We start from the raw sequence: 14,494 nt of genomic DNA, 5'->3' as shown, positions 1-14,494 counted from the left end.
TTAAGAGCAGCAAGACGAGGAAAACGAAGATATGAGAGATGGTAGTTGTTCGTTGCAGTCTGGAGTTTTGGAACAACAAATGGGAGTTCTTAGTTACTTTGCTCGTTGAAAATAAAACGTTTCAAATGGTTTTTTTGGTTATTTCAACAAAGGACGAACAAGTTACTTAGACGAATCAATCGGTATCGATAATGTTATTTATATTAAATTATAATGGCCGATACAACATTCAACCTTTATACATGAAATATTACATGAGATCATATCTTTATAGGTTTAGCACTTTAATGCCATATAATATTCAACTTATTGTTGAATAGTATATGGCATTAAAGTGCTTTGATATTGATCAAGGAAAAAGAATTGTTAACCTCTCCCCCTGAAATTTTTACAATCCACATTTTGGAAAATGTTAAATCCAAAAATCGAAGTACAAAACAATACAAATTTTACACATTGCTTTATTATTTCCACTTCCAAAATATGTCGACGCATGGAAGAAAGATATCAAATTATCAATGTGAAATAATTTCAATGAATATTCAGCAGCGGGAATAGAACCCGGAGTTATTTCTCACGAAATCCTAATGAAAATTTGGAAAATTCATATGAATACTACGATGGTTTCGTATTATTTTCTCAATATATCCATTGAAAACAACATAAATAAATAAACAAAATTTCAAAAAGTGATTTTGAAGAAGTGATAATGACGTTATGGTTTAAACCTGTCTGGATTGTATTGGAAGAAGAAATTATTGAGTGAATGATGACATAACAAATGAAAAAATAATAAATGAAATAAAAAAAAAATAATGAATTAAAGTTTGAGAGTGAAAAAAAAAGGTTTTTGCAGAGACAGATAAAATATGTTAATTTTTAACGAAAGTTTGAGTCAGAACGGCATAATGAATTCTAGGCATATTCACGGCTTGACTTGATATTCAAGCTACTTGACTTGGGTTTGACCTTGAAATTATTTCAAGTCAATCCCAAGTAATGTAGCTTGAATATCAAGTCGAGTAGCTTGAATATCATCAGGTAAGAACCGAATAAATTATTGTAAAGTTCCATCGAACCACTCTCAACTTTAACATGAGTGGAAGTTCATGCAGGAATTGTATATCCAACAGCTAACATAAACCTTGCCTATGTAAACTCCTTTTTGTCTTGTGTTGGTTTTCCTACCTTGGTATGCATGAGTACTGAACAGGTTCGCGCCCACAAAGAGAATATTTTCTTTATATTCATAAAGTATTTTGCTTCAAAGATTTGGATATTTTATGCGATAAGAGGAAATATTGTAAAATTTGCAGTTTTTCCAAAGTAATTGCCAATGCAATCAAGTCTTTCATCTCGCACAAATATGAGCTCAAAATTACACACTCTAGTCCCACCCCGCATTCCGAAATCAGCGATCAATTTGATGCATTGGAATTATAAGTGGAGGCAGACCAAATCGCAGGCTCCGAAAATATTAATCAATTCTCTGAACTAAACTTCGATGTAATTGAATACACTGCCCGAATTGCGATGGACCAACCGCTTTCAATTTCGGGGTAGAATTGAATGTCGTCAATTACAATTCGAGAACGAATTAAAATTGATATGCACCAGATACAATTCAGATTTGATGTGCCGATAGACCTTGAAAGCAAATCGACCGATTGGATGAAAACGCTATAAATCTTCCAAAAAAATGGACAATAAATGAAAATCAAGGCAAGAGATAATAAGTTGTTAATAGAAAGGAGGAACTGGATAGTTATTGATCACGTGTAGATTTTTAAAATGATATTTATAAAGGGGTTTTTTTTTAGAGCTATAGAACTTTAAATTGCAATAAAACAACGATGGATTATTCGATTGACATGAATTTTATTTATCCGCAAGATATTCTTGTGGCATTACATTTCAAATATGATATCTGGCATATGACCGCCACGACTGGCTCGGATGTAGTCCAATCTGGACGTCCAATTTTCGATGACTTTTTCCAACATTTGTGGCCGTATTTCGGCAATAACACGGCGAATGTTGTCTTCCAAATGGTCAAGGGTTTGTAGCTTATCCGCATAGACCAATGACTTTACATAGACCCACAGAAAGTAGTCTAGCGGTGTTAAATCACAAGATCTTGGAGGTCAATTCACAGGTCCAAAACGTGAAATTAGGCGGTCACCAAACGTGTCTTTCAATAAATCGATTGTGGCACGAGCTGTGTGACATGTTGCGCCGTCTTGTTGGAACCACAGCTCCTGGACATCATGGTTGTTCAATTCAGGAATGAAAAAGTTAGTAATCATGGATGGCTCTATACCGATCACCATTGACTGTAACGTTCTGTCCATCATCGTTTTTGAAGAAGTACGGACCAATGATTCCACCAGCCCATAAAGCGCACCAAACAGTCAGTTTTTCTGGATGTAACGTTGTTTCGACATACACTTGAGGATTAGCTTCACTCCAAATGCGGCAGTTTTGTTTGTTGACGTAGCCATTCTACCAGAAGTGCGTTTCATCGATAATGGACGTAGTGCGCGATACGTATTCCGCACAGAACCATTATTTTCGAAATAAAATTGCACTATTTGCAAGCGTTGTTCAGGCGTGAGTCTATTCATGATGAATTGCCAAACCAAACTGAGAATAAATCACTTGACAGCTGTTAAATCGGTTGCCATCACGAACAGTAATGCCAACTTAAAGTTATATACCTCGAAAAAAACACCCTATAGATGAAAATTGGGAATGAAACTTATAAAGATAAACAAGGGACATGACGATAAGATCCTACAACGAGAAATTAAATTAAATTTTCTCGAGATATTAAGCTATGGTGATGTTGAAACAGAAGTAAGAAACCAAGCTGAAGTATAGTGGCATGCCTTAATAATATATTATGGAAATATAAACACATTGAAATATCAATGTATTGGTCTCTTTGGGGTCTATATCCTGGCTACAATAGTAGCAAAAGCCTGGATATTTGAGACTGCAGAGAGACCAATACATTGATATTTCAATATGTTTATGTTTCCATGATATGTTATTAAGGTATGCCACTATTCTTCAGCTGCATTTTGAATTGTATCGATCTGCATTGAAGAGGAAAGAGATTCCAAAGGGACTATTTCTGGACTTGTCGAAAGGGTTTGACTGCATTGAGATATACTGATGAAAAAATTGAACATCTATGGTATGAAAGATTATCAGCTGAAATTAATTAATAATTATTAATTTATTTAAAGAACAGACCTCAAATGATCGAGATTTCAGTAGATAACAAAAAGTATATCTACTCTCGATTGTTGAATGAAAAAGGAGTACCACAGGGTAGTGTTCTGGGTCCACTTCTTTTTCTAAGGAACATAAATGACCTGCCATCTTCACTACTCAGTGATCCACAGTTCTGGATTGATATTATTTTCTTTGCTGACGACACAAATATCCTGATTTCATCCGAAAACCCTGAATTAACGTTTAACAAAATTAATCTAAATCTGAGTACCAAGAGGATTTCATGTTTACTAACTCCTATTTGCCATATATTTTTTTTCCAAATCATAATAAATGTACTCTAAATGGCAATCGGAATCTTGATCCCTTTATATCATAATATTCAATGAGTCTCATATTGTTTGGTAGAAAATTTGCAATTTCCGAAGCTAATTCAACATCTATCACTATTATTGACACAGTTCTATGGTCTCGGTAATTGGTGACAAATCTCAATCTTAATAGATCGAGATGGGAGGCCATGAACTAACGTTTATGGTCTATTCAAGTTCTAGCTGCATTCAGAGAGGCTTTCAAACTCCTGCAGGCATATTAGTTGTAACTTTCTGAACACAAGTCAGAGGATGATGCTTTGGAACTTGTTTGGTGTTATGATTACTGTGATGAGGTGTATGGTCTCCTGCTCAAGTTTGATTAATTACGGATATTCTGACATTCGGTCAAGGGGTTTTAATTAGTCCTATTACCCCCTATAGATCCGCCCTTGCATTCGATTCTCGATTCGAAATCTGTCAGTGTTGGATTACACACTTGGTTTCACACTTCACTACCCTTGTTTGGATTCTGTTACGAAAGACAAACTCCAAAAAATACAAAATTCATGTTGTGAGTTTATATTTGGAGTTCACCAATATGAGAGGGTCTCTAATGAAATCAATTACCTCTGACGGTTCACTAATATTTCAGGGTGATGTGAATTTTCTCGTGTGACAAAAATGTAGAATCATATCGCCCAGATTTCTATCAGCCACGTTTCAGCAATCATTTACATTTAATGCACTCAAAATTTTTGATAGAATTAGGATTTTTCGAATAAGTTATCTATAAGACCTAAAAAAAAAGTTCTCTGAGCAACTGCTCTCGACTGAGCTCAGTTAATTTTATTTTAGTTGGTGCTTTTTGTGGGATTGCTAGGCATATGTATTTTGAATATCAGCCTCCTGTTTGAGTTCATTATTTTAGTATTTGCATTTATTTTCTCTGTGAGGTTGATTTGAGTAGCTTAAGCTAGTCTCCAACTCGATACTCGATGAATAGTTTGAAACTTTCATAATGAATAGATGTCATTTCAATTTTAGGATTGCAAAAAAAGCTTTTTCTGATCTATAGACGAAGTTGGTGTACTATACCAGTTGAAAAAATACACAATGTATCGTTGTAAAATATCTGCGTTTGTGCTACCCTGAAAATTATACAGGCCTGCGTCGAACATCAGCTGGAGCTAATATGTTGATGAAGGATAGGATATACAATAAAAAACCTATCTTGAAAAAATGACGTTTTAAAAATGGTTGCAGGCATACCTTCTGAGTATGATTTTTCTTTACCGAAAGTTGGTAACCAGAAAATGAAACATGAATCCATGTTTGCTGCAGGCAATCCAATATTGACGCGATCGAATCCTTTTCTTTCAGAATTGCCAATTTCATATTATTCCGAATGAAAAATGTTGATAGTGTTCATAATTCAATATAATTTCGTTAATTGGACTTATTAAATAGATATAAAAATTATTTATCTGTTTACATTATATCCAAGGGCATAATCTACTCAATAATGATATTGGTAACTCAGCAATAAAATCAAAATAAAGTACTGGTATGATAGAAAATATATTTTGCACATAATTTCAGCTCGCAATCATGTTATTAATAGATTATTGATCCTTTCAATAACTATCTCTTCATTTACAAGTTATCTCAAAAATTAATCAAGAGAAGCAACACATAGAGAGGATAAACGTTCTGAGTATGCTGAGTATGCTAATATGCTTTGGATATAACCGCTCGAGTTTCAATGAATGAATTTTGAATAGGAAACAATAGTAGCAAATTGACGGATGCGCCGGAAATGTGTTTTTTACGTGATTCGTAAGCTGTTAATCTTTTCTTCAAGGATAATTTCATGAAAAAGTGAATATTTATTGAATTAATCATTTGAGATAAAAATTCAATATTTATGCAATATGATAAATTTTTAGAATCATAAAAAAACAAAATATCTTTCAAATGCATTTTAATAAACGATCGACTTTTTTCATTGAGTTGAGATTTCATAATAACTGAAAAACTGGTTTCCATAAAATCAGAATGGTTGAAACAATAGTAAGACAATTCTTTAGTTTATATACTTCAATGACAATGCTAATTGGAGTTGTTCAGTTAAGTATTTTAACATGTTTGCGTCACGTGACAAGGAATCATATTTGTATCTTCTTTTTTCGATTGGCGGACGTCAGTTAATTTATCTGACAATTCTACAGAAAAACCACATTGGATATTTTAAATTCCAATGCCTCTACATCTACCAATGATCATTCAATTGATGATAGCTCATAAATATCGAAGATTCCAAATCCAAAGGGGAAGCATAGAAAGCTTGTATAAAAAATGATAAAAAAAACAGGCATTTTATTGTTTCTAGAGCTCGTAATGGGATTTGATTATATTTAATGGAAAACACACATCGTTCAATGATCCACATGACGAATTTAGGTCAATTCTTTCCTTAGACATTAGCAAGAAACCGAGCAAAGTTTAAATTTCTCCATTCATTGTCAACGGTGCGGTAGTAAGAAACGTTGAATCTCCGTTCATCAACTTGACACTTGAAAGCGTTCTCTTATGCCGTATCTGAACATTTATTTTTATAGGTAACATTAACCGGCAATCGGATAAAATTCAGAGAGCCATCTATGGAAACTTGAATGATTTTATCACCGCCTACAATGAATGAATGAAGCAAGATATAGTAGGTTGGGAAACAAAATATGGGAATTTAATTTGATTAGTTTTTCGACTTATATGGAGATTAGATTAACGTATTTAACCTCTTAATTTCAACATTAGTGATTAGGATATCAGACGAAGTTTTCCAAATTATTCAATTATCATATATTTAATAAATAATGAAAAAATTTAAACACTTGTCACCAGGAGCGCATTCAAGAATTTGGCACAAGGTTCTGGAATTGGCTTTTCATTTCTAGCTTTCCTTCCTCTTCCGCGTATTATTTTTGAAGTAGACTACAGTTAATTCTTGTTGAAATGGAAGGATCTCTCGTGGTTTAAAGCGCTAAAATAGATGAATCGTTTCAATTTGCAACAACGTTCGTTCACATCAACTGCACTGGAATCTGCATATAAATAGAGAAGACAGAGATGGAAATATTCAATTTCTTGAGAAGTACAGAATGATCTTTGAACGTGTTTGTTCATTTCAATTGAATTTTATATAATATAATACAGAACGTCTTCCAAAGTAACCTGTTTTCAAATCAATAATATGTTCCTTTGAATTGGTTTTAAAATACCTGCCTGCGTTGGATTCTGCTTTGTAACTTGGACCAGATGACCCTTCAAAATTCATTAATGATTCGATTCTGACCAATGCCGAGGGTGAATCTGTAGAAGCTGTTTATTTAGATTATTTAAACATTCGATCGAACACCAGCTTTTATATGTATGAGAGATAATGATTCTACTCCATTCCTCAATCCAATAATTAGTGGAGTTCCACAAGGATCTGTATTTGGTCCAATTTTATTTGACTTTTACATTTCTTATCCATGCTTTCGTATCTCATCTTCATTTTTTTTTGTTGCTGGGGATGCTGGGGATTGGTAAATCTCCAAGAGTCTTTTTACTTATTGGCTACGTAAAACATTTGTTATTTCTATAACTCACAAAAGATCTTTGTTCTGTTTTCTGTTTCCGCAGAACCATATACTTTTTACAAATGGCAACAAAATCAAACTAATAGTTTTCTTTGGAGACTATCGTAAACGCTCTATTTTAATATTTTTCTTTTGGTTCACTTTATCGGAAAATTATATGTACTAGTAGGTAACACACTTTCGCTATGAATATGTTGTCTGCTCACAAAATTCTTTAAGGGACTTATCGTAAATTTTAAGCTATTTTTAAAGCAGCTTCTTCAATAATTTCAAACATATTTTTCGATTTTCAGAAAAGCAATATGACTTCCCTTATTTATCAGTGGTCTTGATAATCAAATTTCGTCTTGTATGCCATCCAAATTTTTGATTCATTTCTATGAGATTTTTTCAATTTGAATCGTTGATACATGCACAGTTGCCTGGGTAAAAATAGTATATACACCTGGTGAATGATTTTTCCCTCAGAGCTTTGTAGTGCCCTCAAACTTCGCTCTCAGGCTTCAAGCGCACTTCGGAAAATCATGCATTTTATTTCTTTGGTGTAAAATATATTTTTCCACCTACCTAGTGAGATTTGTTGATTGATTAATCGCATTTTATTATAATGGCTTGAAGCTACATGCGAAATTTTGTGAAAAAATAACAGAACTTTTAATAAGCTTCTGAATCTTCTGTGTTCCATCATTTCACCTGTTCTTATTGCATTAAATCACGTCAATACTATTTTATAAATTATTGCTGTACATCTTATTATCGCATCAATAAAATCATATTAGTTCCATTTTGTTGTTTTGAATAGAAAGTGAAGCATCCATTCCACCTAAGGATATTTAGAAAATGGATACTATAAACTGCTCCTTTGTTATAGTATATCGATTCCTAAGAATGTCGGTCCCGATATTGCCATTTCCTGTGAAGAGCGTCCCTAAAATCAACACAATGCTCCACTCACTATGTGAAAATACAAGTTTCATCTAATTATCGAATCGGTTATAGGCTTCAAACTCAATAAAGGCTGCTTTTCAACATCCAATGGCTTTCGAGGTTGTATTATACCAGCAGTAACCCTTTTAATTACTGTGGAGATGAGATAATGCTCCTCTGATGGCTGCATGACCCAGATACAGTTTTTTGGAAAAGGTGATCTATTAACTTTCAAATTGAATATGACTCGATTTCATATGTCGTCACCATAAAATTTTTCAATGAATTTTCTTCGGAAGTTATTGTGAGAAAATGGTAGTTGATTTATAATTACAACTCATTTTCTCCATTATTCACATTATTAACAATGAATGGCTAATGTTTCCTCCAACATTGATGATAACTAATAGATGTTCGATCTCTTATTGACAGAAAAATTCTGTGTAAAATCTTTTTCTTTTTCTGTGTTAAAAAACCAGCACTCAGCAGTATAACTTATTTTCAGTCTTGAAACACTATTATCTCCAGAGAATTCACCATTTAGACATATGCAACACAAAAAGTATATTACTGCCTTTAATGTCCCTCTGTATTCGCCCTTCCAATGACTCCATGTGGATTAATTTCTTTTCTCTTTGTTGTTCATTTTGTTCTCCGCTCATTATCACTAGGAATTCAAGGCTTTGCTTGATTTTTAAGCTACTTGGCTTGAGCTTGACTTGAGATCAACTCAAGTTCAAGTGAAATAGTAGTTCTTCAATGTCAAGTCAAGTACTCGTATTTATTCATCAAGTACTTGAATTGACATTGAAAAACTACTACTTGACTTGATTTCAAGTCTAGCTCAAGAATATCAAGTTAACTAGCTTGAATATCAAGCCAAGCCGTGAAACCCTAATTATCACAGTTTCCTTTACTGTTCTTGTTTTTTTTTGCAAGATTTCCAAATGTATATCTCAATTAAACTTATGAATGCCAAATTTTCAAGGGAAGTCTGTACACAAACTGTGTTTAGAAGAATCCCTCGAATATGTTTACCAAAATTGTGGAAAGTAATACAGTTATGTTTATTTATTTATAAACAAAACAAAAATCTCATTGTATCTTTAATGTACCAATCCGAATATTCATCCTAAATTCCATAAAAATTGGACTAGTAGAACTTAATTTATTGACATCTAGGTTATTTTACATATTTCCCGATCTGAATATCTTTACCTATTTCTAGTAATATCGAACAGATGTAAAAATGCCGGGAATCTCATATTTGTGCATGCTCAATGAGTACCCTTAATTTGAAAAATCTAAATTTTGTGTGGAAATATCTACAGTGCAAACTGAATACAATTTTTTTGATCTCAAAAGTGATCACAATGCTTCCACTACCTTAGGTAGACTCGGAAGCAAAATATTTGAATTTTTTTTGTAGCTGGTTAGAGCCAATCTTCCCCAGAAGAAGCATTAAAACAAAAAGAACATATCCCATGTGAGATAGGAAAAAATATTAGCCACTAGTTTTTCAAGAGTCCTAACTAATATTCAGCTTCAAATTTAATGGATCGACTTTTCAATCTAGAAAAATTAAAACAGTACAAAAAACAGCTCTTTAATTGAATTGAATTATTTTTATTCTTTTATTACCCAAATCGTACACTGGTGAAATTTTCAGTTATCAAATTGTTTTTTCATCCACGAGGTCTGTTAGTCGAAATAACGTAACAAAAGTAAGTAAAAAAAAGTTAATTCCAACAACAAAACATCAAGCACTGAAGCTCTACAAAAGTCCGTGTCTTTTCATATATTTTAAACGTTAAAAGTAACAAGGCTCTGTATATCTTATGATGAAAAAATTTCAATTATGCCTTCTGGTTAATAAGTAATTTCTTTGAGTAGTCTGTCCTTTCCATTTCATAATTATTCATTCCCTTTTATGGAGATGAATTCTATCTTGTATTTTCATAATTCAAAAGTTTCAGCTTTGAACAATTTTCAGAAGTAAAAAGAATTAGTATAATTAAATGAGAATAAGGCATAATGAATGAATTCTCGATGTCGAATGATAATAACGCAAAGAATAATTCCCAATTTGGCTTTTCCTTTGGGAAGATTTTCAAGCTGATGGAATCTTCTTTCATGTCAAATCAATGCAGAATTGTCACAGTTTCATTAGGACCAAAATAATTATGATTTTGTTACTTTTGCGTATTGCTGGATTTGAGCTATAATTCTATTTAAAAACTCACGATTTTTTTCTGCAAATACTCCTGTAAACATTATTACATGTAATACTCAGAGAAATAGTACATTGTACCATGTGCCAATGGCCTAGTTGTAGAGACATATGTTGATTAAAAAAAAATCCTCAGAATACTATTCCTCCAAATATAATATGTGTAAGTATCCTTGAAAGCATATAATATTGTTCAAATATTCATACGAAAATATTTGTTAAATCCACCACGATCTGTCATCTCACAAAAACCCGTGTTTCTGAACTTGCTGTTGAAAATCTTGAAAATGATATTGCACAAACATATTTTGATCCGGGATGACTTAGAATGCCAACCAAAACGTTTTGTGATCATTTTCTCAAGTTTGTTTATTTTACCATAAAAATTTATGAACCATATTCTCCAAATAGTGAGATAAATACCTAATGAATACCCATTTGTATGAGGCAGGCTGAGTAATTAAATATTTTCAAGAATAGTCAAAAAAAATGTTCACAGTTCAGAAGAAAAAATCAATACAAAATTAAATAATTCAAATTTCAAAAGCGCGGGATGTTAGATATAAGTTACTTTTGTGAAAAATCCTTTCATTCTGCAATACCTTTTAGAACGAAATCGTGCGAGAATATCTCAGATTCGCACAGATTTCATGTTCTGCCAACCAACATTTTTCAATGCAAAAATAACTGAACGATATTTACGCAAATATTCCATTAATTTCTATGAAAATTCAGTGAATTAGAGAGAATATTTCCCTCCTGTCAAAAATTCTATGTATATGGAAAACAATTATCGAAAATTACAGCGATAATTGCATTGTAGGAAGCGAAACTGCACTGCGATAATTGTTCTGTTCATAGATGCATAGTTTCTATGCATCTTACACAGATCGAATCTATGGCAATTCCATTCTACATCAGTTTGACAAGTGATGTAACAGTTTATTCGAGAAATATTCCCCCGAATTACACTCGTGCATCAAAATGACCGGATAATTTCGCATTCCAGCGTGTTTTCTTTGAAAAACTGCATTCGGTCATTTTCATTTTTGGAGAAAGAGCCCGACACCTTCGGTGTCGACAACACGCTGTCATGCAAAATTATCGGTAATTTTGATGCACTTGTGCAATTACTTACGAATAGTGTATAATACTCGAAGAGAAGGCTCATTCTGACACTCGTTCTTTCAAAAATTCGCGAATTCTGGCTCGTTTTTGGGTTTTGAATTCGTCGAATAATATCAGTACCTTCAGCCATTCTATGTTACGTAATTATACATATTGAAATATTATATTTTATACATGGACTTTCTAAATGATTGTAACATCGCGAAATGTTGTTCTAAATTTAACATCTTCTCAAACATGTTCAATGAAGTGGAGTTGGTACTTGCTTCATTTGATTTCTTGAAGTCTAGTCTTCCTTATATCGAATATATAGCAATATTCCAACGATTCTTCTCCTGTGAATATTAGTTAATCACAATTGTATGTCTGAAGCTTTCCAAATCATAAAATCAATAAAAATTTCTATCATACATCGTTTACAACTGTCAACATTCATCAAAGAAATTATTGAGCACAATTTGATCACAATAGATATCAGAGTAAAAGAATGGGTATTTTGTAAAAGACATAATAGGTTTTCCATGTCAAGAGCGGCATACAACGTAAATAGATTTATCGTTACTCGACCGTCTAATGAAGATATACCACAGGAAAATGTAAATAGGACTAATGTATGACTATATAATTGAGAGATAGTTCGGTATAAATCTGAAATCACAATGAAGGGACTCACCATAGTGAATATTCTTGTTCGGTGTTGTTTTTACCTTTAAATCAAAATAAAACAATACTGAGAAAAATTAACTCAAAGTTGAGTTCGGCTGTAACGTGATAGAGAACAATTTCTCAAATTGAAATTCATCTAATGAAATATTATTTCAAGTGAGTTATTTGATCTACAATGACCTCAGGAGTTAATCATGTTCAGAAAAAAAAATAACAACCCCAATAACATAAAATCAGAAATCAAACATAAACAAAAGTTTCCCAAAAACATTCTCACAAAGAAATTCTCGAATAATATAGTACTACTTTTTAATCATGCAAGATTTTGAAATATTTGAAATAATCGGAAACATATACAGGGTGAGTCTTTGACTTGTACATATATTTTAACCGAAGGTTCTTGAGGTCAAAAGAAACACTTTTTTCATTTATCATTTTTTTCGATTCGGCCCTGTTAAAAAGATATAGCCACTTTAAATTTTCAAAATGAGCTAATTCACCCCTGAAAACCGGAACACTGAAGTTTTCTCAAGCATAAGATATACCTCTTGAACCTTGGAAATAAGCTACTAAATTAGAAAAACCATCATAAACTCACGTTTAACATTCCATTTGTTGAATAAAGTAGTGTTTATAATCAAATAAATGAGTTATTCCAATTTCGTTGACGCTAAAGATTAAATATTCTTCTCTTGATTTCTATTTCATTTTCGATAATTATAACGAATTGAGCTCGCTACCACCCATATCAGCTCTGATACTCATATCCATTCATTCATTATATTTCATTTATATGATATCGTTGTTTATTTTTCGTGCAAGAATTAACCTTAAAATCTCAAATAAATAATATTCATCTATGAAAGATCTAACACAGACTATAGTAATCTGTGGTTTTAAGTTTGAATTTCAAATTTCGAGTGATGCCAAATATAAACACAGCAGTTCGGTTCGAATAATCTATGTTCTAACCTAAAATTTCATTTACAGTTTACACTGTTATTGTTATAAGATATTTGTTATGAAATGAAGCATTTGATTTGTTCCAACTATCTCATAAAAATATTGAAATGCATCAATATTTTTGAAACCATCAGTATGAAAATATGGAAATATGTAAAATATTCTGGCTCTGTAATCAATGGAAAATGTTAGACTCCACTTGTAATCAAATTTGTTGTTAATGTGTACCTACATTATAGCCAACTTTACTACTTAATTCATCTTGATTTTGGCATTGAAAATAAATGAGAATTATTCAATGTAAATATCCACAATAGAATATTTGGTTTCTTTCAACTCACCTAATTTGTTTTCACATTAAAACAATTATGGCCCTCTTGGAAGTATGTCAATCATAAGCTCTTAGGATGAATTTATGGAATAGCAAAAGAATAAAAGTATTCAATCTCAATCACATGAAAATTTGTCTAGTATGTACCTACTCCTAGTGGTATGTTTCGATGTGAGTTTGAATGAGCCGAAGAAGAAAACAGTATTGTTCGATAGCAGCAGTCTTTAGTGGGATATTGATTGTTGTCATTATAATGGGACTATTTTGTGAAAACTTTTTTAAACATGGGTTTTATGAATAATCTGGACTTTTCAAAAAGAATGTTGATTTTAGTGAAGTATCTTCTTATTATCAGAGCTGTGCCAAAGCTCAGTGATTTTTAATCAAATCGAGGAGTTGAGGTGAGCTTATTCAAATAACTTCATTTTCAAACTAAGTTGGCTAGTACTTCAATTCTTAAATCTGAGACATGACTTCATAGTAAATATTCATTTCTGTGGTTTTTTTTCCACAATAGAACAGAGTTGCATTCAGCCAATGTACCCAATTTTTTGAATTTCACAGATAATTTTTTTTTTTTAAGATCAAGTTATTCGAAAACGGCGCTTTGTACGAGAAAATATGAAGAATACTTTTATTTTTCAAATTAGCCAAATATTCTTCAATGAACGTTCAAATTACTATTAAGAGTTGGTTTCTTCGAATTTCTGGTATTTTTATGGTATGTTATGTTCATAACAAAGAAACAGAAGAATGTGTATGGAATCTGGTGTTCGGAGAAGATGTATCACATCAAAAAAAAGCTATATTTCAAAAATCATTTCCTTCGATACAACCATTTACGAGATATAGCCGAAAATCACATTTTTTTAACGATTTTCAACAGCCTGTATCTTTTTAACCGGGCCGAATCGGAAAAAATGGTAAAGGAAAAAAGTGTTTCTTTTGACCTCAGGAATCTTGGGTTAAAATATATGTACAAGTCAAAGACTCACCCTGTATAGTGTTTTCCATTAGGAATGATGCAATTTAAAATTGTTATGATGAGCATTAT

General features: G+C 32.2%; 1 protein-coding gene across 4 annotated transcripts in view; it reads right to left on the bottom strand.

Moving 5' to 3' along the window:
• LOC123671756 (dystroglycan 1-like) overlaps window positions 1–14,494 on the bottom strand; it is a 92,383-nt gene that overhangs the window by 24,794 nt on the left and 53,095 nt on the right. The gene's annotated exons all lie outside the window — the stretch shown is intronic.

This window comes from Harmonia axyridis, chromosome 1 (genome assembly GCF_914767665.1).
Source record: "Harmonia axyridis chromosome 1, icHarAxyr1.1, whole genome shotgun sequence".
Classification (NCBI taxonomy): domain Eukaryota; kingdom Metazoa; phylum Arthropoda; class Insecta; order Coleoptera; family Coccinellidae; genus Harmonia; species Harmonia axyridis.
This window is presented reverse-complemented; position numbering and strand designations above follow the sequence as displayed.